The 24,487-nt window shown below is 36.0% G+C and overlaps 2 protein-coding genes across 4 annotated transcripts in view; one reads left to right on the top strand and one right to left on the bottom strand.

Annotated features, from left to right (window-relative positions):
* The window catches only part of LRRN3 (leucine rich repeat neuronal 3), a 31,804-nt gene extending 30,238 nt beyond the window's left edge, over positions 1 to 1,566 (bottom strand). Inside the window, exon 1 of the mRNA XM_063155260.1 lies at positions 1,184 to 1,566. The gene's annotated coding sequence lies outside the window, so the exon portion shown is untranslated. The remainder of the gene's footprint in view (positions 1 to 1,183) is intronic.
* Positions 1 to 24,487, top strand: part of IMMP2L (inner mitochondrial membrane peptidase subunit 2) — a 407,189-nt gene that overhangs the window by 195,029 nt on the left and 187,673 nt on the right. The gene's annotated exons all lie outside the window — the stretch shown is intronic.

Raw genomic sequence — 24,487 nt, 5'->3', positions numbered from 1 at the left:
CAAAATACTGAGATGTTTTTAATACAGATGTAGTACTCTAAAAAGCAAACAAAAGCATACAGGAAGATGCAGATGGCATTTTTTTCACTTTGAAGCATACATTAGAGGGCTAACCTGTCTTTTTCATGGTTTAAAGTAAAATCTATCTCTATCTTTCACTGATGCATGAAGCACAGATCCATGCTGATGCACTTTACCAAATGTGTTTTCATCTAAAGGATACTGAGGTACTCTGATACTGCATGGAAGAAATGACAGACACATGCATAAGCACAAGCACATTAGGCAACTGTAGTGCTAGCCTGGAATTTTAAGTTAATTAGAGTGGTTAAAATGAAAACCACTGATATTTTTCTAGCTCCCTGCATTTGCTGCCTTCTCCTTCCCCCTGTGTTGGGTTCTCTTTCTCATCGGCAGTGCTGGGCAAAAACTCCAGCTAGACATGTGAAAACAAAGACATGGAAAGCAAAGGCAAACAGTTCTGAACCTTGCTATACTAGAACAGGCAAAGCTTTTATAGTGATGGATTTAAACACTCTCCTTCCATGTAAACAGAGACACCCTGCTGAGATCCTGTTAATTACCAAAGAAGATTAGAACTCCTCCGCTTAATGTGATCCTTTTTACCTAACGTCAGTTCCAGCTGCATCGGTAATCAGACATTCACAGTGTCCCTTCTGACTGGAAAGGGGATGTTTTTAGGCGAAGTCATTTGCCACAATCCTTAAGATGTAGCCTGGCAGAAATTCAATAACTGTTTGTGATATGCTCATTCAGCCTCATTGCTCAGTGGTTTTTAGGTCTTGACATAAACAGCATTTCCCTTAATCCTAGCGCTGGAGAGAGGAAAGGAGGCTGTCCTGTGTTTTGTTTTATTGGTTTCAAAGCACACAGCAAGTGATTAATTTAATATTGCCTCTGAAACATTAGTGGAAACATTCTTCTTTTATATTTTTTTTTTATCCTTTGATGTTCTTTCAAGCTAACAAATGCACAGATCTAATGCTATTGCAAGCATGTTTAGATTATCTCTGGCATAAAAAGCATATTGCGTTTGCATTTCTGTTCAGGAAGTAATACGTGAAAATACACTAAAAAAATAACTTTACAAAAAGAAGAAAGGGTAAAGAGTCTAGAAGTTAGATAAAAGTCAGGATAAAATTGAAAATAAAGAGGAACTTACCCTATAATAAGAGTAGTTTCAGAGCTGGAGGAGTTCTTGCATCTCAGTAATTTTCAATCCTTAGTTCAGGTAGCGACATAGTTGTATTGAAGCCAGAGTCTGTATAGGCGAGCACACACGTACGTGTGGGTGTGAGTCGGTGTGCATGCGTGTGTCTAACAGTCTATAACACAGAGATGTATATATTGATATCCTGCAACATGAGAGACTCTCGGTGCTGCCAGTTGAGATCCCTTGCGTTTGCCAGGCGCTGTTGCTGCCTGGCTGTCTGAGGCTCGCAATCCAGCAGAGAGAGGAAGGCGGGGGAGAGAGCAGCTCGCTAGCTGCTCCCGTTTCTGCTTGTTTCCATGGCGGTTAGCGGCGCGGGGCTGTCGCTGCACGGCGCTGCTGTTGGGCGCTCATTCCTGGCGGGGCCGCGGGAGGGGCCTGGGCCGCGGCGGCGCCGCTGCTCGGCCACGGAGCCCGCGCCGCCGGGAGCGCGCCCAGAGCTCCTCCGCCGGGAGCGGCGGGGCCTGCCGGCCGTGTGGGCACGCCGCGCTGGCAGCGCCGCGGTTTCTACCCCCACCCCCTCTTGTGTTTAATCTTTTTTTCCCTTTAAGGGATGTTATCTGTACTCAGAACAACTTATTAGAGATCACTGAAGTTCTGCAAAGGCTGCTGTAGTTCAGAGGATACTGTGTGATGAAACCGTTCAAGAAAAATGTGCTGTGCCTTCCCCCCGGTTTTGGTGCCTTTTTTTTAAAATTTCTTTTAAGCTTAAGATAGGAAAAGATTTTGCACATTCTTCCTCTTCCAAATTTTGTAAACATTACATTTTACTATCTGTGCTTATCAGTAGAAGGTAAGAGCAGTAATACATCTTCCTGAGAAATAAAATTTCTAAATGAACTCTGAAAGGGGTTGGTTAAATAAGTCAGTTTTTCTCAATCTCTCTCTGCTTGAGTCTGTCTTTTGTGGCCATCCAATTATATAAACAATAGGATGCCTGGACTTTTCCTTCCCTTTCTTTCTTCTTTCTCCCTTTATGTTATCCTCTTTGGTGAATGATTTATTTTTCCCCTGTTTATTCTGTGTCTATGACCAAAGGGCATACAAACTATGAAGGTTTTAAAAACTGTAGAATAATTTCTGATTATCATCACCCCTTCTCCGAAATATACAGAACAATAAATGAGATAGATGTTGATAGGAAAAGGTTTTTTATCATATATACTGTTTGTATGAAAGAAATTATAATACAATATGATTAATAATGAAACACAAAGAATTGGTTAGCAACAGGTCAAAAAGAAGAAAATGTTGGATCTCTTGCGTGAATTCAGTCCCACAGCCCTGAGCAAGTCAGGCCACCCTCTAGTGGACTGAAGTGAGATGTAGTTCTCATTTCACACTCATCTGCTTTGAAGAAAGGCTCACGATCTTGTCTAATAACAGTATGAATATTTTCTGAAGATTAGAAAGAATGGTGTGAATTAGTACACTTTTTGCTACAGCAATAGCACCAGAATTTTACAACAAAATGGTTGCTATTTTATGAATACTGAGTCTCATCTCAATTCACTTTGGATCAGATCTTGGACTGCATTACTTTTGTTTTTATTTAGTAAGAAAATAATTTTATTCTTAATAAAATCACTTATTATGAAAATTGAATTAAATTAATGTCACCATTCTAAATAAATTTCAGGTTGTTACAATTGGTTAGGGCAAATTTTACAAATCATCTCATGTTAGACTCACACTGTGGCTATATTAAAGCAGTCTTTTCCTTCTGCCTCAAATTTTTGAATGCTGCACTTAAGCTAGCTACAGTGAACAAAGGTTTAAATTTTTTCAAAGATGTGTGCTGTTCATTTTTCACTCATCCAACTGAGTGGGACTGTTTCATAGATGAAATAATAGCATTCATGTGACCGATTAGCTGAAAATAGGTGAGATACTCTAGGCCAGGGAAAGACCAAGTGGTCTTTTTATTTTCTCTCATTCTTTGTTATGGATATTCAAATTTTTTCTAATGTTAGCTGAAGCGTTGTAACGAAAAAGTTGGGGCAAACCCATCTTTGGTTACCTTTCAGGTCTTCTTGCCTGAGGTTGGCTCAGGGAAAATTAAGATCAGAAAGATGTCACATCATTTTTCTGTAGCCTCAGGGCTCACTGGTGAAACCTTGTTTTTCCTTTGCCCCCATGAGGTAGCTCTTGGAGCCTCTGATCTATGTGATGTTCACCACCATGAGCTGCAAATTCAACCCATTTTAAACTTCCAAGTCAGCCTTTAAGCTTTCCCTGCTGCACAACATAATGTCCTGTGTTGGATGGGATAATGCTCAGGATGTTTTAGGTAAGCACAACCCAAAGCCAGAAGAGTAAGACCTCTTGCCGTGGTAGCTCCCACAAAAAAAAAAAAGGCAATCCTTCCTCATCTCAGCCCTCTCCTACCTTGCCCCCACAGAAGATAGTAACCTGTGCTAGAGGGGTGGGGTTTTGGGGGGCAGTAAGAGACAAGAATATTTCAAAAAGTTTGGGCAAAGTTGAAAATATTCCTTTAAAGATGACAAAAACTCCTAGATTTCATATCTCATCCAGTGGAGAAACGGATGATCTGGAGGAAGGTAAATAGATAGGGACTAGCATTGCCCTATGTGAAATCATTCTTGGGTTTTGCCCCTCGCCTCTTCATGAACTCGCTGTCATTCATTCAAAATTTGGCTTTCTAATTAACATGAGAATCATGCAAAAACATATTCAGTGATTTGACATGTGAAATTAAGATTAGACAAGTGCTTCATTTTGGTTGATTGGTATGGACTGTGTAATTAGAGGGCTACATAATTAAATCAACTAAAGTATACTTGCATAAAGAAAGTGAGTTCTTATGATAGACTATATATGCAATTAAAGTACTTCCTTGATAGGCATACATTTACATATTAGTTAAAATGTTATTAAATCATACTAAAATTCTATTTTGTAAAAAAAAGTGAAGTAATTGAATTTTATTATTTAGGTAATGCTAAAGAATATTTTTTAAAACTATCTGCAGGAGAAAAGTATCTTTTATAACCAAAACAATTATGATTATTAAAGCTCATTAAGTTATTTTTCTGCTAATTTCACTGTGATGCTTGATGGTTTTAAAATAGCAATGTAATCAATTTTATGAACATCATATATATAGCTTAATAGGTGACAGGATAGGAAAAAATTCTCTCAGACTGATAGAGAGACAATGAAATTAATGCAGACTAACTCCAGCAATTTATTTAGCATGCATTTTATCTGATTACTGAGTTCACATTAAATAAACTAAGTAATTATTTGTTTTTAATGGACAATAAACACAATCCATAAATCCCTTCGTTATTTAAATACAATGATTCTGTGTCTGCATTTTTTTTCAAAATTGGAAAATGATTTCAAAACTTTTCCCCCTTTTTCATTAAGTAGAAAGGCATATCCTTGGGCTTCCATATCCTTTTTTTCTGGTTCAGGATTACCCATGACCATTTCTAGTGTTTTCAGTCTGTGAGAACACAGCTCTGTTTAGAATGCAGCAAGTGTAGTTAAAAACTGTAATAAATACTGTGCAGTTACAGTAAAAATACCACAACTATTTGATTTAAAATCTAAGATGACACAATTTATATCAGAAATTGGAAATAATTTTTCAAGCATGTATTCATACAGATTATGGCCATGTGTAAAAGAGACAACACTTTTGGAACAGCTTTATCACTTATGACTACATGTGCTCCTATCCTGGTTTCTGAGACATCATGACTACAAGAAGGAAGAGGCTCAGTTGTGGCTTTTCTCACTTTCTTCTTGTAGCCCATTGAATAAAAAAGAGGTGAGCTGGTGGGCTGTTGTTTGACAGATTAATTCTCACCAGTTCTGCAAAGCACGCCTTTTTATATCTTCCATGTGGGTTGTGGAGTATTTTTTTCTGAGTGAAGGTCAGTTTCAAAGAAATCTGTGTTGTGGCATCATCTGTTAATTTATTAATTGACTTACAATTTATAGCTGGTTGTCATTGTATGATTTGCCTGGAAGACCACCCCTTCATGTAACCCTGTTCTGCCAGCATTTTCAGTGCAGTGTTATCAATCTGACATTGTCATGTGCATTTGACAACCTTGCATTGTCATGGCAAGACTATTGATGTTTTCCTAAAAGGATTATGCTGCCATAAAGACTAATTTTTATTAATATGTATCTTTCCAAAATTGAAATTTTTTTTCAGTGATAAACAGAAGAAACATTTCTGGCTCTTGTTCTTTGTCTTTTTGGAGATGAAAGGCTTGTTGCCAACAATGAATTCAAATTTCTAGAGTTTCACTTCGTAATGAAAAATGCTGTATCAGATTACTTAACCTGCTATGAAAAGATCTGAGAGTTAGTGTTGATACAATGGAGCAAAAGTGGATGGAAACAAATCTGTAAAGAATTTCACACAAGGAAAAATTCACTTATGCACAAAGCCCCAGTTACTTCTTTAAATGCTATGTCAGTGGTAGGTGCAATATGACTTGGCAAAATCTGGAACTCCATAGTAAAGAGCCTTATACTACAGGCAAATTCAGTCATGTGTGCTGGGGTTGAATGAAAGCAGGGGTGAGGAGCTGATCTTGGTGATCAAGGAGATATTTCCTCTTCAAGAAAACTTGCCTATTTATGTAGTAACTATTTTCTATGAAACGAAAACTATGAGATCCTAGGCAAAAGCTATAGTCTCTTTCCTCATTATAGGTCCCAGAGCCATAGTCAGCCTTCTACAGGAGTGGCTTCAGGTCTGAAAAATCTTAACAAGTTTTATCCCTACTGGGTCCAGCACAGGGGCATATCTGGGTTCTAATTTTCATCCTTGACCCCATTCTAATAGGCGAGAATCCCTGGCATACCAGCATCTGCGGAAGGCTGGAAGTGAGTCACACATAGCAACCACAACCTTGCTGCGTCACGTGGGATTCTTAATGAAGACACAGTAGTAAAAAGCAGCTAGAGAATCTTTATATGCAGCTGGATAAGGCTGATGAAATATCTGTAAAGCAATTTTCAAGCTCAGTGTATGTGTTTAAAAATTGATTTCATCTCACAAAGTTTATGTCTTGTGGTGGCATCTCAGGTTTTGTAGCCTTCATTAATTGGATATAACTTACTGAGATCTTCTCTGTGGTGGATCTTCAGGACTGAGATACTTTTGTAGATTTCTTGAGGATCTGCTTGTTTGTGATCCTTGTTTGTGGGAGCCAGAATGTACATGGAATATAGCAGTCAGTGTCGTAGCTCTTGGAGAAAATCTGGATCTAAGGCTGAGGAAGAAAATAGTGGCAATAATGATTTCAATGTAAGGCCTAGAATTTCCATCCTGCTGTCAATTTGTTGTAATTGGATGGTGATAGGTCTGGAAATTTCTCTCCTTACAGGGAAACCATTTTCCTTTTCTTTGCTCGTATCTTTTTGCCTTTCTATGGAACATTAACTGATATTTTGTCTGAAACAGGTTTGTACTTTTCTGTTGACACTGTGATGTGGCAAATAGTATGTGATCAGTGAAAGGGAACCTCCTTCTCCCAGTAAAAAAATTATTTTAAATTTAGCCATCTTCCCTGGTAATGCCACATTTGTGGCAATAAATGTGATATATAGTGTGTGTTTCTCAAGGGCAGATCTTCAGACTTGAATTTTTGAACTTTTTTGATGAAACTAAAAAAACTATTCTTGCTACATTTTATTGTGGTTTAATATTAAAATGGATGGATAACAATAGAAATTCTAAATTATCTACTTTTCATAACTATTTGCACAAGAGCTGTATTGGTGACTTAGAAAACTTTAGAGTCACTAAGCTAAATATTAGAACTAGAATGCCATTTTGCTTTTAGTTACTTTTACTCTGAGACTGAGAGAGGTATCAGTTATTTTCCCATGCCATCAACAGCATGAATTTGTTGTGGTGATGACAAGAAAGAGCACTAGTAAGTGCAATGTGTGCTCAAAATATGGTTACTAATGTTAATTTGCATAAAGTACACTAAACTATGGGAGTGTAATGAGCACCTAAGTGAAGCCCCTAGTTATACAATTTCATTTTTTTAAAATTGCAGATCTAGAAAATTAATTAAAAGGTCACTGTAACATAGAACATCCATACTGATTAAAACCCAAACAGTGTAACTAGGAATGCAGTAAATGTTTTCCCTCTCATCTCTAGTTTCACTTCCAAATACTGTACACATTAAATATTTTTATTTAAATGTAAAGCTATCTCTAAATCAATAAGCTGAGGGTAGAAAGGATCACGTACACCATGACTTACTCTGGAGGAGGAGTTGTTTCAGAGGCTTTCACATAGTTTCCATTACTAAGGAAACCACTTATTTTGTCTGTGCATGTTTTGAATAGATCTCTCATTTGAAGTCTGGTGCTCAGACACAGGATTGCATTGTAGCACTGAGAAAGAGGTAAAGGAAACAAAAGAGGCATAAAACCACTCCATCTTTAGGGAATATAGCATATTGTATTACATGCTTATGAAAGTGTATATATCTATGTATGCTTATGAAAGTGTAGATGTCTACATCTGAGAAATCTGTCTATATATGTATGCATTTTGATTATTTTGATCCTTCAAAAAGCAACATGAAAATATTAATAAATTAGGCAGGGAAAGCAGATCTTATTACTCCTGTTCGTTGTATGCCTCTGTTGTAAGGACAGTTGTAAAATCTGGTGCACCATTTCGGTAGCCACAAATATGAGTCCTGATTTTCAATTCCTAAACCAAACCATGGTGTGAGATCAAAGTAGAAAGAAATTCCTATCCATGGTTTTGGATAAAAAAAAGGTGCAAGGATAGCTCTGCATTCAACAGCTGATCAAACCTTTGCTTGCAAAATGAGTCTGTTTTGGCAAAATGCTTGATGAAATGCAAGACCTGACTGCAAATACACACCTAACCATATTTATACATATGTTAGAGTTGTGTCAGCACGTTTTCCCTACATGAATAGCACATATATTCTGTGCTGACCAAACCCTTAACCAACAATTGAATTAATTACCCTCTATTACCAATTATGTATGCTCAGTTGACATGCTCAGAATCAAAAATGTTGTCATAGTACAGTCAGATGAATCTGGCTTGATATGTTTAAAGTATAAGCATTTAAATAACTTGTAACTGATTTCAAAGTATCCTCAAAGTTGAGAATTGTTCACAAAGACGTTCAAAGTGTCAGAGAAATGTAGAAATCCAGAAGATTACCAGAGATCTGCAGCGAAGTCAAGTTTCTGGCTAATAAATGTTCTTATTCATCATGTTCTGCTACATGGGTTAGTTTATCATACAGTTATCATATAATAATTAGTTTATCATATAATTTTTTTTGTAAAATCATATAATTTTTTTGCAAAACAGTAGAGAAAATTGAAGACAAAGATGGAAACTCCCATTTTCAAGGGCTACAGAGCCCTGGACTCTGTAGGATCATGTGACTATAAAACTCATGCTATAGAAAATTAATTTCCCCTATGTTTTGTGTGTGTTTTAATGCCATATTTTGAAATTAAGGAACTTAAGCCATCAGTTATTACTATCTGATATGTCTGATGAATAATTATTTGTAATATATGTTGCATATTTCATGAGCCACTTTGGGTGACAAAAGTTTACTTTTAAAGCTAATATGCCTCAAAGGGATTTATGTGTGTGTTTGTGTGCACAATTAATAATCAGCCTGTCCCTATAGATTTTTTTGCAGTAACTCTTTGACTGTTAAAAGCATGAGAAAATGACAGCCGTGGTAAAGCTGACAAGTCCTTGTCTTGACTTAGGTGAATACTTTTGGATGAAGCAAAATAAATTAGATTACATGGAGATATAAGGACGCATTTGCCTTGGCTAAGAAATATCAATTTTTAATATTTCAGAATATTTGTGTTATTTCAATACTATAGAGGTTATGTTTACTTTCTACTGTTGAATTGTAAGAATTCACAACACATCTCAAGGAACACTAAAAGCATTGCTATTCATTATCCTTTAGTATATGTCTGCAGCAAGAAATAAAATCTTCAGCGTTTGGTAATACTGATCATTTCCTTCATGGTGTAGCTGGTGTGTTTCCAAGGGAGTGCATTCAGCCTGTAACTCTCATCAGTATTATCATAAAAGAGACAAAATAAAAAAAAATTAAAATAAAATAACAGGGATAGGTACTTTCAGAGAAAGTTAACATCTGCTTTCTTACAAGACTGTTACCTGGTGTGGAGCGAGACCATTTGATACTGAGAAATAATTAAGAGTTAATAATTTAATTGGAAATTCTAATTACCACAGAAGAGGAGCTAAAATTTTGGTAAAATTTAACTATTTGGTAATTTTGTAAAAGTGTCATATAAAATGCAGTAGATCGTATAACTTATTGCCAAGTAAATATTTTGATGACATCATGGGACAAGAAGGCAAAGGACAGGTTGAATGGGAGAAGGAGGGTGGTTTTCCCACAATAAGCAGCTCAGAGGGACATAGGAGTATAATTCAGAAAGACTGCTTGGACTTTAATAATAGAAATGGGATTGCACTCTAAGTAGTTGATGATGGAAGGTCAATTGGAACCAATAAAATGGAATTCTGCTTTAAATTGTGAGCATATTAGAAATAATTGAGAGGGAGAACATATCTCTGTATTACTGGTTAACCAAGAGGTAAGAGCTCACAGCTCTGAAAAGAAGCAAATATGTCTGAGGATGCACCAGGGTTGTGCATCAGAGTTGTTCCAGGAGCAGTAAGTAACTGGACATTTCACTTAGAATAATTAATTCAGTTATGATTTTTTTGTGCTTGAAAATCATATGAACTCAAAGTGGAACACATGCAATTAAATACTATTCAGGTGACAGCAGAGCCCACATTACAGAGGGGTTTATAAAACCTTGTCTTGTGTAGTGTAGGAGAGTCAGGGGAAAATAAGATTCCTGCTGATAAATACATCCTGCTGGTACATAATGAGGAAAAGGTAGCAAAAGAACAAAATTTGTGTGTGACTGTGATTAAATTTAAGTCTGTGTTTTTTTTTTTTTTTCCCTGTGAGTCATCACATCCTGGGATAAATTTCCAGTGGAAATAGTTTGGGTAGAAAATCAAAGCAAGAGCAATCCAAACCAACCACGAAATATATCACTAGCAAAAGAAAAAAAACCCAAACCCTCTTCAGAGATACTGATTGGCATAGTTATAAAAGAGGTGTGTTTACAAATAGCTGACTTCATGCCTACAGAAGAAGCAGCTAAATTTAACATTTTCAGAAGATCTTTCCAGTCCTTTTTTGCTTATAAAAGAAGAAGCCTACTTATCAGATTTCTATATAAATCCAGTCCTTACCTGTGTGTTCTAAACTCTTTTTGATAATTTTGATTTTTGTGACAATGGGAATTTCTGACGCCTCAGCTGGTGGGAATACTCATTTTTCAGTGTTAAAACAGCTTTTTGCAGTATTTACTCAGGTAAGAATAAATAAAGAAAATATGAATTTAGTATTTTGCATTTACTTGCAATTATATAGTAGTGGGTTACCTGTCTCTGCATGAAAACAGTTCAGTGGCACTACAGAAAGTTCAGAAGTAAAAAAGGAAACTAATATCCATATTTGAGTCTTTTATTTCCACTTTTCTAGATAGTTCTGGAAACAATAACCCTTTTGATAATACTCTCTAAAACAAATTGTCAGGCTTTTAATTATCCAAATTATCCAAAATTTTGTTCCAATCTGCCACTTTGATTACTAAATAGAAGCCTCCCTCAGCTGGTCAAGTACTCTTGTTAAGTTTCTTCCTCTGTTGTTTTGTTTGTTCATTTGGGTTTTTTATTGTGACAGATAATCTTAGTTCAGCCAGAAAGAAGTAGCAAAAAAGTCTTAAATGCACAAAAAAATTCATATAAGGCTGACTATTTTGTATGCAAAGTCCTACAGCCCCAAAATTGTCTAACTTTTTTTAGTGTGATCTTTTAGCACTCCTAATTTTGCTGACATCTACTTTTTCTTTGAGTACTGTAAGAAATAGCTGTAATAAATCCACATTTTAGATACAGCTGTATTTCTTCCTTGGGCCTTAGGTTGAATTTTTCTTTAGCTAATAGGCCATTCATACGTTCAGCCATCTCCTGAAGTGGCTTTAATAGGCAGGTGCATTAACTCATATTTTTCTACAGAGAGAAATTCATCAAGGTAACAAACTTGATGATGGAAGAGCGTATTCCTCTCATTACTGCTAATTCGAATGTCATGCCAAATAGGCTTTCAGGAACCAGAACACAGATAGTTATGGCCTTAATGAAATAGTAATAACATTCAAACTGGAAACCCAAGAAGTTAAAATGCATGGGTCGAAGAGGGAGAAATCAAACTGCTGATACATATTTCCTAACTGTACTCTCAGGACACATATTTTTGTCGTGGCTTCTGTTATGTCACATGGAGAATATTGAACTAAACATAAAGGAGACTCAATATTGCTATTTAAAAATGTGCCTCAGGAGTAGCCTAAATGGGGAATAATTTCGTGCATCAGGCAGGTGCACTAACTTTTGACCAGGAGAGGAAATTCTAGTAATTCCATTAATTTCACTAATCTCTCCTGAGACCATCCTGGTTCTGGGTATGAGTGCAGCTACTTTTGGAGAGAAGCCAAACTTCGTTGCTGCCTACACTGCATTTAAAAGCCTTTAATTGAATATTCCTAACTGAGCTAATTATAAACTACCTTAGGCTTTGAATCTCACTTTCCACAGATTCATCTTTCCTGTGCCCAGTTTTTTCCTCCTCTTTGTGATTGTGCAAAGAACATGAAATTGCTTTCTCACACCCTGCCCCTAATTTTTAGAAAAAGCAGTTCACCTTTCTTTTCTCTGAAGTCTTCCCTACTGACTCTTTTGGTCTTTGTCTTTGCTAGCTTCAGTCCAGAGGGATGCAGATTTCGATCCTCTGCTTCCTCTTTCAAGGTGTCTTATGCATCACACACTTTCAAGGATGTCAGAGGCAGACCTTTGTGTAATCTATCCCTTCCTTTGTCTGTGGCGGAAATATTCCTGTTAGCTTGGCTTAAACGCTGGTCTGAGATGGTCTGACCTAGTAGGGCTCAACACATGGCCAGTCTGACCCTAGGACATTGCTGTCAGCCTAAGACCTGCTTAATGGGCTCTGTTTCTGTGGATTTCCCTTTGAAGGAAAGTATGTGCATGGGACAAACTTGAGAAGCACTTATGGATAGGTGCTGCCTAAGCAATAGCTGCCCCTCACTCTCCTGGAGTCAGCTGCTACACACCCATTTCTCACTTTAAATCATGGAAAGGTAAAATTGTGGATGCAGTGCATTCTTCTTCTTTTTGGTCAAAAATAGTTGAAGCAAGGTATGTAAATTTTTCATGGGTGAATGTTTTGGAAGACTGTAAGGCAAATTGATTGAAATGTCTGTATCCTGGCTTGGATGAGGAGAACTTTTAAATGGCATGTACCAGTATGGCTTTTTTTGTCCAAGATAAGCACAACTGTACTCCAAGGGTTTTAGGGTGCTGATGGCACCAAATATTCATTGCCACTCTAGAGAAGCCTTGACTAAGCTTCTGCCTTGACTAAATTTTTGTTCCATAGAGCTTGAAGGCCTATAATTTACTAAAAACTACTTTAATATTTATTTTAAACTGGTCTGACATCTTCAGTATATTTACGATCAACACCTATTTCTGTGCTTTAAATAAATGTTCTGCAGCTTGCTTTTTTAAAAAAGTGAATCTAAAGTTTATCATCTTGACTAAGGAGGAATACGAATTATTATCTCTGTTCTTTAGTTTTAATGGTTCTTCTGTGTCAACCTTAGTGGCAAAGGATTTTAAAAGCAAATCAAATAACAACAATATTTTTTCCCCCTCTTCATATGCAGGAAGTTAAGGTATGCCAATTAAGTGAGTTCAATGCCAGAAATGGGCAGGGTCCAAAAAGGTCTGGAATTTAAAACCAAGTGTCCCAGCACATAACCTGTCTCTTGCACAGGTATGTAACTGAGAATTACTAGCTTTGCCTGCATTAGTTTGGGCATAAATGTGTCACAACCTTTAAATAGTATGATTCATCAACCCTTTCAGAAGAGCTCTAGTATTCCAGAGCTCTACAATGCGTGGAAAATATTTTTGTTCTGAGAACCATACTTCTATTTTTTTACCTCTGTGTAGTTCCTGTGAATATTAAAATTTTCATAGCCTTTTAAAAGGGTTTAAAGAAGGAGAGAAACTGCTTTTAAATAATGAAATACTATAGGTTTTTTTTTTTTTTTTGAAAGCATTCAATAGGCTCTATAAACACATACATTTAATACTATATAATTCAGTATTTCAGTAGTTCAGTGGGATAATGCACTGGCTCTCTGAAGAGCTTGTGGAAAAGAGACATTTAGCATCAGCATCATGGAGCTTAATTGGAAGTTCATTTGCAGTTATTTGTTGATAACATCTGAAGGAATCATAGAATCATTCTCATTTTCATTGACAAATCATTCCCAAGCATACTTGTAGGGAATGAGACAGATGTTGTAGTGAAATGTTTTACATGATTGGGTTCAGAATTAAAAATGTAGAAAGAAAAGTTTATTACTGGTTTACTTGAAGCCATGAAAAATCTGAAATGGAGGCTTTCAGGATACCAATTTCTGCATATGCTGTGGTCATTTTTCATATGCTGTGGTCATTTTTCCTAGGCCTATTGTAAAATCAATTTATATTGCTTGGAAACCAATAAAAAAAAGGAGGTACATATAAAACTGAAGGGCATATATAAGTAGTACAAGTAGAAAGCCAGGCAAACTGTTGGTTTTGTTGAAGAGAAGTTGCGAGTTACTGATTTTAGTGTGATCAGAAGTTCACCTGTAAGTTTAAGAAATATTTAGTATACAAAGGTGTTTTAGAAAGAGGAATAGGAGAACTACAATCATTAACACTTAATTTTCTGCATATCATACTGAATGGAATTTACTGTAATCCTGTTTCTGTCCTGCTATTTTTTGTAGGTGTGCATCCATGTGTGTGTGTGTGTGATATGAATTTCTACTGAACTTTGTTTTAGATACCATAAGTGTATCTGCAGATGACATGATCCCAGTACTTAGCTAGAGTGTTAAATCAGCAAAATCACTGAAAATTATATTTTAAATTGCAATGGAAGAACAGCAACATTTTGATCAGTAAGACTGCCCTTGATTACTATTTGTACAATTACCTGCAACAGCAATAGTAGGGTGCATGCCATTAAAATAGAAATAAAAACTATATTTTCATAAGGATATAAGGTGGCTCATGAAGAGATAAATTTGTTAGGTCTTAATCCTGGAATCCATTTCACACATTCACAACAGTACTTTACATGTAACAGGAGACTCGATTAGGAGCACAATAAATTTATCTGCTGGGTAGTGTTACATTGTTATGCTTAGAAGTTGTGTCCTTTACCTTCCCCTTTATTACTGTTTCATTTGTTTGTTTCCTATGTTAGTATTTGGCAGTATTGCCTGTTGTTTTCATTTATTCCAAACAAAGAAAATTGACATCCAGAGTAAGAACATGTTCTAGTACCTCTATTACTTCTTTTGAAAAGAGAAGTTAATTGTAACTGCTCCTTGTGTGTTTATCAGTTTTGAAGTAGTGCTGAATTTGAGTGGGTTTGCAAGTTGTACAAATTTTGGCCTTCAAGTAAACACCACTTAGTCTTTTTAATAACTTTTCTGTATTGCCAAAAGGTTAATTGTGTCAGAACCTGTTTTCCATTCTCAAGTCATGTAATAACGGTGGGACGGTTTCTCAGCTGCCACCTTGGAGATGGAGTTTGTTTCACAAGTCTCACTCTATTGCCTTCTGTCCTCATTAAACTTTCATGATTTTTTAAAGCAGAAGTTTTTCTTTGTACGAGTAACTAATTAAGTTATAAATATTTGGACAGGAGATTTATTGAATGATATATTTCTATAAGAGCAAGTATGCCTACACTCTAATGCGACAAGGTGGTCAATGCCTATTTCAGTGCTGCAGAGTGATGTTGCAGTATATTTCTTCCCTTCTGCTGAAGGAAGGAAATATTTTTCCCTGAACTTTCCTAATTGACCCACTGGGCAATCAGAATTACCATAAGCTCATATTGTGGAGTCTGGCTGAGTGAATAATTTAGATCTTCCCAACTCCTAAATACCTTTTGGACAATTAAATTGGTATATTGTTTTTAACACTGAGTAGCAGTAACTTGGTATATGAAAAGCAACTCAAATTTGTTGCTTAGTTGTTCATTATTGATACTTTATATTCTAAGTTTGTATGACAATCCATTGATAAAACAACTGAAAGGAGAAGAGATGGAAAAGAGCTGCATGTTTCTGCCTCCGTGTCTCTCTCCTGCTGAGTGTTCCTGTCGGACTGCATACATGCATGCAGCCACTCCCAGTGTCTCAGGCAGTCCTTGGCTCTGAGGTGGGTGCAGGTGGCAGTTCACAAAGGCACTGAGCAATGCCCAGAGCACGAGTGCACTTCTGGAAGCAGGGAGGAGGAGCAGTAATAATACACAGAGGAAAAGGGTGAAAATGATCTGGTCCTTTGAAAGCAGCCAGCCAGCTCTTACCAGTCTGGTACTGAGCTGTAAAACAACCTTTGCAGATTAACTTCCTGGTTGCAGTTTTTCCAACCTTTTGGCACTGTCAGCTGCGTTCCCACCCCCTCCACAGGCTCTCCTGTCTGACCCTTTGCTTAGCCCTGTCAGGATCATGGCAACAGGTGAATGATGATCTACGTTCTCAGCATCCTGAAGCAGTGCAATGAGTGATGGATCGAACAAGTGCTGCAGCCAGGAGAAGATAAAGGCTAATAGCAAAGAGAAGATTATGGCAGGCAGCTGTTAGACAGGCTGAGGCTAGGGAAGGACTACTGGGTAATGCCTCCGGAGCAGGCTGATGTGTCTGTGTGTTGAAAGAAGCACATCCTCCCTTCTGGGCTTCTTTTCGCCCTTATGTTCACCGTTTGTAGAAATTGTATGATAAACTGGATAAGGGAGCCAATATAGAGCCACACTTTTTTCTACTCTTAGATTAGTTTAATTCAGATAAGTGCTACTGAAATTCATATTGAACTGAGGCCTAACTTGGAGACAATAGGAAATATTTCTCTGAGTGCAAAAATTAAGGCTGGAAAATGAGCTGATAGAAAATGAAGTGTAAATCAGATTAAAAAGTGAGAGAAGGAAGGGTGAGTGAAACAAAAAGTGTGTAGTACAAAGTCTAATTAGGAAATAATATGATTTTTCTGTTGTAAGGTGGGAGTTGAAAGTGTCAGAGGAAGAGAGAAATCTGGCTTTATAGGTCTCAGAGTGACTAAAGCCGTAAGTGTGACTTTGCAATGAAAAAAGATAAGTGTAAAGACATATCAGGATGTATTACAGCATTTTTAGAAGTGGAAAGAAAATATTAAAGCAATGTACCTGGTACTGGTGGGATTTCATCTGAAATTCTGTTTGTAGTTTGGGTCACATATGATCGAAATGAATTCTGAAAGTAAGAAGTTCGGTAGCTAGAGTTGAGGAAATAGAGATTCTGTCTTGGGTATTATTAGGAATTATTATGTTCCCTTGTAGAATGAAAAAATGCACTCTTTTTAGTCTACTCAAAGAGAAATGCACTGGCAAAGCAAGAATGTGTTTAAGTTGTAGAACAATGTTAGCAGAAGAGCAAATGTGTATTTTCTGGCAATGATGCCTTGTTTCATAGAAATGAGGGACAATAACCATCTGGGAGTAAAATTCTAGATTGATCAGTAAGTGCTGGGTGGCTTCTTTCTCCTAGTACTGTGAAACGGCTTGATATTTTTATCATGTAGAATATATAAAATACACAATTCTAAAAAAGCTGGAAATTAGAAAATAAAGGCCCTTTCTGACTTAAAAAAAATTTAATCTCTGCCCACTCTATACTAGAAATGTTAGAGGATAGAAGTGAATTGAGAGGAGCTAGGAACATGCCTCTTTCATGGAGGAAAGAAATAGGATATAATTGCTAATATTTAGTGAGGCTGAGGTTTATTTCCTAAGACATAAAGGACAGATGTTCTGAGTGCAAGTTGTGTATTGCAGTAATTCCTGGAGCTTTCAAAGCCCCAAAAGTCAGGCTGAGAGGATATCTCTATAATGAGAAATGCAGTTTGCTTTAAGGGCTGTAAAGTAAAAACATTCAATTTGTTCAGTAGTTCATAGCATTTTTACAACTTATAACACAGACAATACATGTGTTTTCTTTAATAATTAATAACACTAAGTAATGAATTACACTAAAAATAGATGGGAGAGCATATTCCTTTGGATATCTTCTGCTTTTTTGATTTGGGTATACCTCTATAAACAAAAATAAGTATTTTCTATAGATATTTTTCCATAAATATTTTTTACCATTGGTGATAGAGATATTGGCATTTCTCTTTTAGAAGAAAGATGACATAGTATTGTTTACTAAATGGCTTGCTCCCATGGACATGTGGACTGTTACTTTCAGAGAAATTGTCAGCTTAAAGAATATATACATATCTGAAATACATAAACTCCTCTAAAAATTTCCTTAAAGATGCTTTGCATGATTTTCTAAATTTCAAAGTTTCAGCCAAAGCATACATACTCTAATGTTTTCTTTATAATAAAAATATGTTTCTCACACCCATTTTTGTAACCATACACTCATTCCAATAAGCTTCATTGTGTCTTTATCACTCCAGCTTTGCAGAGAAAAGTGTATAAAATAGGTTTATAGTCAACTTCAGATATGACTGACAATACACATGAAAATTGTATATTTCCATAGCTGATAATCGTATCCTGTTTTATTTCTGTCAAATGTCAAGGGAGTTGAATGCATCGGTTCTCTGAGCACACTCTAATTGAATAGTTTTGTGCACAAGAAAGGAATAATGCATGTTTTTATTTGGCCCTAACTCTTCAAGCCCCTTAAGCTCAATTCAAGAAGGTTTTCTAGCCAAGAGAGCCCTTTAGCACCATCCTTAAATGCTTTGCTGAAGCATGGCCAGTTAGAGCAGCTTGCTAACATTTCCTGTCATGGGCAATAGCTGACTCTCACACTCATCTGCTTTCTCTGCAGCTGATGGGTTTGCTTAATGCAGTTACTGCTACAAATCTAGATGCATTTAGGAGACTTTTGCAAAGCACATCCTTTATCTCATAGCCTTTCATGCTTGAAAGGTTCTTGGTTCAGGGGCCCCAGTTTTCATTCTGGACCCCATGGTTGCAGAGTAATAACCATCCATTACTAGGTAGTAATTCAAAGTAAGAGTGTGTAGGTATAATGGAACTGGGTGATCAAGGCTGTTTTAATTTTTTTCCTCTTGCTAGTTTAGTGCATTTAAATTTGTAAAACTAGTATTTCAGTAAAGCTGTCTTTCTATATTCAAAATATATCTTGGCAGCACAGTGAAGTTAGTTTATGATGAGCATTAGTTTATGTTAAGCATTCAAAACCTTTCAGCTAATAGTTTAATTAAACATTAATGCTGGCCAATATTGAGTTTCTGGAGGTTAGACAGAGAGGTGGGTCTATTCCAGAGTGAGGTCTTTACTCTCAATTCCATAGTGAGGATAAAAAATAATATTGATTCGAATGTTTGTGTATAGTATAATAAACCCTTTGTAGGTATTGTAAGGATTTTTTTATAAGCAAAGAAGTGATAATATAACTCTCTGTGGACAGAGAATTGAGGTCTGGTCTTGGTAAAAGCTTAACCTGAATAATGTTTGTGTAGTGTTGAGGCTTTGTTTTGTAAGTGTTGTCAGTACTGGGCCTCTCACTATTGATTGTTAAAGAAATTTTGGTTCAGTAGATTAAAACTATGTAATGCCACAAATGAAATTAAAATTTTGATATTAACATTTCGTTTTAATCCTGTTTTTCACTTGTGAACATTCTCTCTTGTTTCTCTTCTAAAGAGTATTATGCTGAAATGGGTGAGAAAATGAATGTTAACAGTGTTTTTTTTAAACTTTCTGTCTGGTCACAAATGTTCTATGATGTGTAAGTGGCAATTAATGGTAACTGTAGTATTTTCATTAATGTTAAGTAAGAAATAAAGGCAGTTATATGGATTTCAATACAGTGGAAGAGATATGAGCTTTATTAGAACAAGTGGGTTCAGTCTCTTGACAATGGACTTGCCATGTTCTTTGTCCTTTTCCTTTCTGTCCTCATCTATTGCAACACTGTAGACATAGGTGTATTGACTGTTGTTGTAGCAATAAAATAATTAAATTTTGTCATTATTTTCTAATATGAGATCTTATTTACTAGGATCTTATTACTTATTTACTAAAATTTACTAATTTTTCCCCTTCTAGTATTTATATTGCTCTTCAGATTGAGAAATTTTCATTCTCAGTCTCTGAAAGGCCCTTTTGACCATCACATCCACCCATTTACTTTATTCCATAAATTCATGTGATGCTTTGAATATGATACACTTCCATAAAGTGTTCTGTTAGTACTGATCATCCCTATCAGAAAAGGTAAAGCCCCTGAGATTTGGCTTATCCTTAAGTGTTACACTGTAAATTAATTTTGCTATGTGTTTGTGTCATTATAACCCCAGAGGCCAGCCCAGCCCCACAGAACTGCTTGCTCACTTGCCTTGCAGTGGGATGAGGGAGAGAATCAGATGGGTAAAGGTGAGAAAACTCATGAGATGAGATGAAGGCAGTTTTACAGGTAAAGGGAAAGCCATGCACACAAGCGAAAAAACAAAGGGATCACATCACCACTACTCATTGGTGGGCAGGTGTTCAGGCATCCACAGGAAAGCAGAGCTCCAACATGCATGACAGTGACTGGGGAAGACAAACACCATCACTCTGAATGTTCCCACTTCTTCTCCCCCCAGCTCTATGTGCTGAGCACAGCCCTGCATGGTCTGGGACATCCCTGTGGTCACCTGCAGTCAGCTCTCCTGGCTGTGTCCCACCATGTGCACCCCCAGCCTCCTCACTGGTGGGGTGGGGTGAGAGGCAGACAAAGCCTTGACTCTCACCAAGAGGCAAGCTCTGCTCAGCAACAGCTGGAGCATCCCTGTGTTATCAGCACTGTTTGCAGCATAAATCCAGAACACAGCTCCATACCAGCTATTGTGGAGAAAGTTAACTCTATCCCAGGCAAAACCAGCAGAGTATTTGAGAAAGCAATATTCTAATAGAAGGACAAGCTCTCAGCTTGTGTCATAATAACTGCTTATTTTATTGGAAGTGAAGTTTGATTTGGTTTCAGGAATGCTGGCCTATATATCTGTGTTCATTGCTATGGGAAAGAGGTCTCAAATGAATACTAATTTTTTTTGTAGAATGTCTGCACAACCTCCCCATGTAAAATTTTATAGTGGTGTTTTCATTAGTTGTATTTCCTTTGAAAGTAAAGCTACTGAAAATTGCTTGTGACTGGGGTGACATCATGAATTAGAAAGGACATGAATTTAATCTTTTGTAGAGACAGCTGTGTCTGGTATTTTAATATGGTTTTGAAGAGAAACAAAGGAAAGCTAATTAATGTGTTTATGTAAATTCTACAGATGACAGTGTTTAGCCACAGCCAGTTCTTTACCATGGAAGCAAACAATGGTTGTCCTGTCCATGTCTGTTGCGATGATTTAGGGCCTACCCAAACATATAATTAAAAAACTGATTGCTGTGGTTGTTAAAGACAAAAGCAATTAAAAAGAGACCGATGAGAAGAAGCTTTGGACAAAATAATTTTATACTAAACAAAGAATGAGAGATTTCTGTTCAGATGGTACTACTAAGTAATTGAATTGCAAAACACAGTGCCACATTATTTATGACCATGAAACAATAACTTTTGTTCTATGGCAACTGAACAAAATTCTTAAGTTTGATAACGCTGATAAATACAAATGTGCCACTAAGAAACATATTTTGCTTTATGGAAGGGGTGAAAAGCCTTGTCTACTTTTACAAAGGTCTTACCATACTATTTTGATTTCATATTTGTAGCAGAGGTAGTAACAGAAGCTGAGCCAGGGGGAATAAGAACTCAGTGGCCACCTACATTATTGGTACCATGCTTGGCAGACTTAGAGCCAAAGTTCTTTATACTCATTGTGTGGTGGTCCAGCTATGGTTCATGTCTTAATTAATTTTTACGCTTAAATTTTGAATCTGTAACAAAGAAATTATAATTTCTTCCAGTTTGCTCTGCAAATTGGTTTTAAGATGCCTATAATTTTAAGCATTCCAAATTATATTATTAGTAGTCTAGCTTTTATAAAAATCAATGCCAAATTCTTTCTCATAAGCAGTGGAAGAAAAATATGATATCTGATGTGAAATCGAATATGAAATCTAAAATATGAAATCTAGGTAGGTTCACCTTGTACTAGGATTCAAATGGAAAAAAGGGGTTTTTTCCACAGAAACTCAGTAAAGTCAAGCAAATGCTTAAAAAATGGAGTTTCACAAAGATAGTAAGATAAATTATATTATGGATTTCTTTGCAGAATATTTATACCATGAAAATAAATATATAAAAGATTGAGAGAGAGGCAATAATTTTATACACATTGTTTGGGGCAAGTATGATAAAATTCATACCACTTAAATATTTTTTATGTTTTTCTAATGGCTAAATTTCATTGCAAAGCAGCTTGTCTTTGAAGATACCAAAGTGAGATCAGTGCCTCACCATGTCTCTTACAATAGAGGTAGAGATCACTAGGTCTTATTTTGGTCCTAGATGTACTGTCCACTTAAGAAATCTTTCTGAGAATGATCTCAACTACTTATATTTAGTTGTGGGATGTCTTTCATCTCAAGGCATGAGATGATATCTGAATTTATTGCAGTTATTTGGTTTCTTTGCAAATACTTCAGACTTAATATCCTATTTTTACTTTCTTATCTTATTTTACATTCCAAAATTCTTCAAAACAGATAGAATAATTCAGTGTTGTTTAAGACAAGAACCCGCTTTTCCATCTGAATGAATTAGGATTTTTTCCTTGAGAATTGAAAAAACATTGCTATTAAACTAGTGTGGATAACCCCTGACTTAAAGATGTTTTATTGGAGGCCAGTGAAGCTATCTACTGTCTATAGTTAAATGTGCCTTTAGGCTCACTTTGTGTTGCTACAAGTAGGAGTTTTGATGTAGGGTTTTTCTTGTGACAGTGACGTGGCAGCTGCAATGCCTTTCTTTTTCTGGACAGAGGGATCAGTGACATTGGGACAGCCCTTGGGTGTGAAGCACTTTGCTTGCCAGTTGAAATTAGCCAAAGAAAGAAACAAATATGAAAACTTGCAAAGAGATGAAATTTTCTTTTGCAGAGTGTTACATTTTTATGAAGTGAAAAATCAATATGTAGAGGAACATTAATTTTATTGCATGCTAAAACTTTAAAGGAGTGAGAGAGCTTGGCTTAATGCAGCCTTTGTTGGAATAAAGACAGTTAGGAGGAGTCTGCTCTACTCCTTGGAGCTGCTTCTTTCCCAGGTGTGCCATATTTAGGTTTTGCCTATTACTGCAAATTACCACTTCATTGATTCTTGCTGATACTAAAGATCTATAGATGACATCTCATTTCACTCTAAAATTGAAATGCCTTTAGATCACTTTACATCAGAAGCTGTAAAGATAAGTTTTGGATACTAAGTGTGACATTATAAAGTGAAATTTAAGGGTTTTAAATGTCTTTAGATTTTTATAATGTAATTATTCACTTTTCTTATTGCTTGAAATCCAAAATTCTTTAACTAGGTGTCTATCATATAGTGAATCAATGTGTGGTAATTGTCATTTTTGAGTAAACCATGTGTTTTCTGTCTGCTTGGACTCTGTTGCTTAGACCTGGCTTTGTAACAGATAATTTGCAATTTATCTGCTGTTCAGGGTGTGGCCCATAGGTAATTGCTATTGTGCAATTTTTCATTCCTATGTGCTATGAGAAACCTCTAGAATTCCGCACAAGATTAGAAATGTTTCTGATACTTTTAGCAGCTTGAACTATTACATAGAACAGTGAAATGGCAATTTTAAGACTTTAGTTGACAAAGAAGATTGATAAAATATTTAAACGAAAAAGATATGCTAATTTGGCCTTATGTTTCCAACAGTATATCCTTTAGGAGGAAAAAATATTAGTTAAATTATTAATTGTGTCTAAGAATTCTCATCTCCTTATTTTGTATGAATTCACTTAATTTGAGTTTCCTTAGATAAGTAGTAAAAGTACATAGAAACTGTATAAAAGGTTTGTCCTTGTGCTATTTCCAAGGCAAATATTCCTGTGTAATATCAGATGTCCATTTGTATGTATGGAAGAGAAAGGTAGGTCTTGATTTCTGCAGTTGTATGTCTAGTAATTCTGTATTTATTCTTTAAATTACCATGTATATACTTGCTAATACATAACAAAACTAAGTCATCAACTTTTTAATGATTCAGGATTAATTGCTACAGTTGTTATAATTTCATTAAATGAACCATAGAAAACAGGACTGCCTGACGCCTGAGTTGCTTCTAATATAGCTACCTCTCATCAGTGAAGAATCAGCTTTATCTAAATTATATCTGACAGTTTTCTGCCTAACCCAGACTTAATAGCATTCAGTTACTGAGTGGTTTAAGCTAGAACATATTTCCTGAATTAACTTCTGTGGTAGCAGAGGAATCAGTAGCAAAAGTCTAATGTCATTAGGTTGTGGAAATTTTTTTAACTTTTTTTTTTTTTAACCACACAATCTCATTTCTACTGATATTTAGGAGTAGATTGCACTTTTTCGGCAATAAGACTTAAAGAAAAAAAGAAAAAACTTTCTTACAAAATCTATTATGATTACAGACTACCATATAAGGGAGATAGTTTATAACTTAGTATTTTTTAGATGCTTCATTGTTATATAGATCTATTAGACACAGATTTTCACTGTTGTGTGGTAGAAAAAAAGACATTCCTTACCAGACTGTAGATGCAATGCCATCCAAACATACATAAATCAATGTCCCAAAATGTTGTTGAAGATGATTCTATGATGAGCAAAATTGAGGATAATGAAAGTTTTGCTTTAAGAGGGAAACTTTAAATACATATTTATATTATACATATATATGCTTCTCTATGTGTGTTTATGTATTGCATATATATACATATATATAGTTCAAATTATGTATTCAGATTTTACCTATGGCCAAGTTATAGTTCATTGGGTTTTTAAAAAATAAATGTTTACATAT

Source organism: Melospiza melodia, chromosome 4, assembly GCF_035770615.1.
Source record: "Melospiza melodia melodia isolate bMelMel2 chromosome 4, bMelMel2.pri, whole genome shotgun sequence".
Lineage (NCBI taxonomy): Eukaryota > Metazoa > Chordata > Aves > Passeriformes > Passerellidae > Melospiza > Melospiza melodia.
This window is presented reverse-complemented; position numbering and strand designations above follow the sequence as displayed.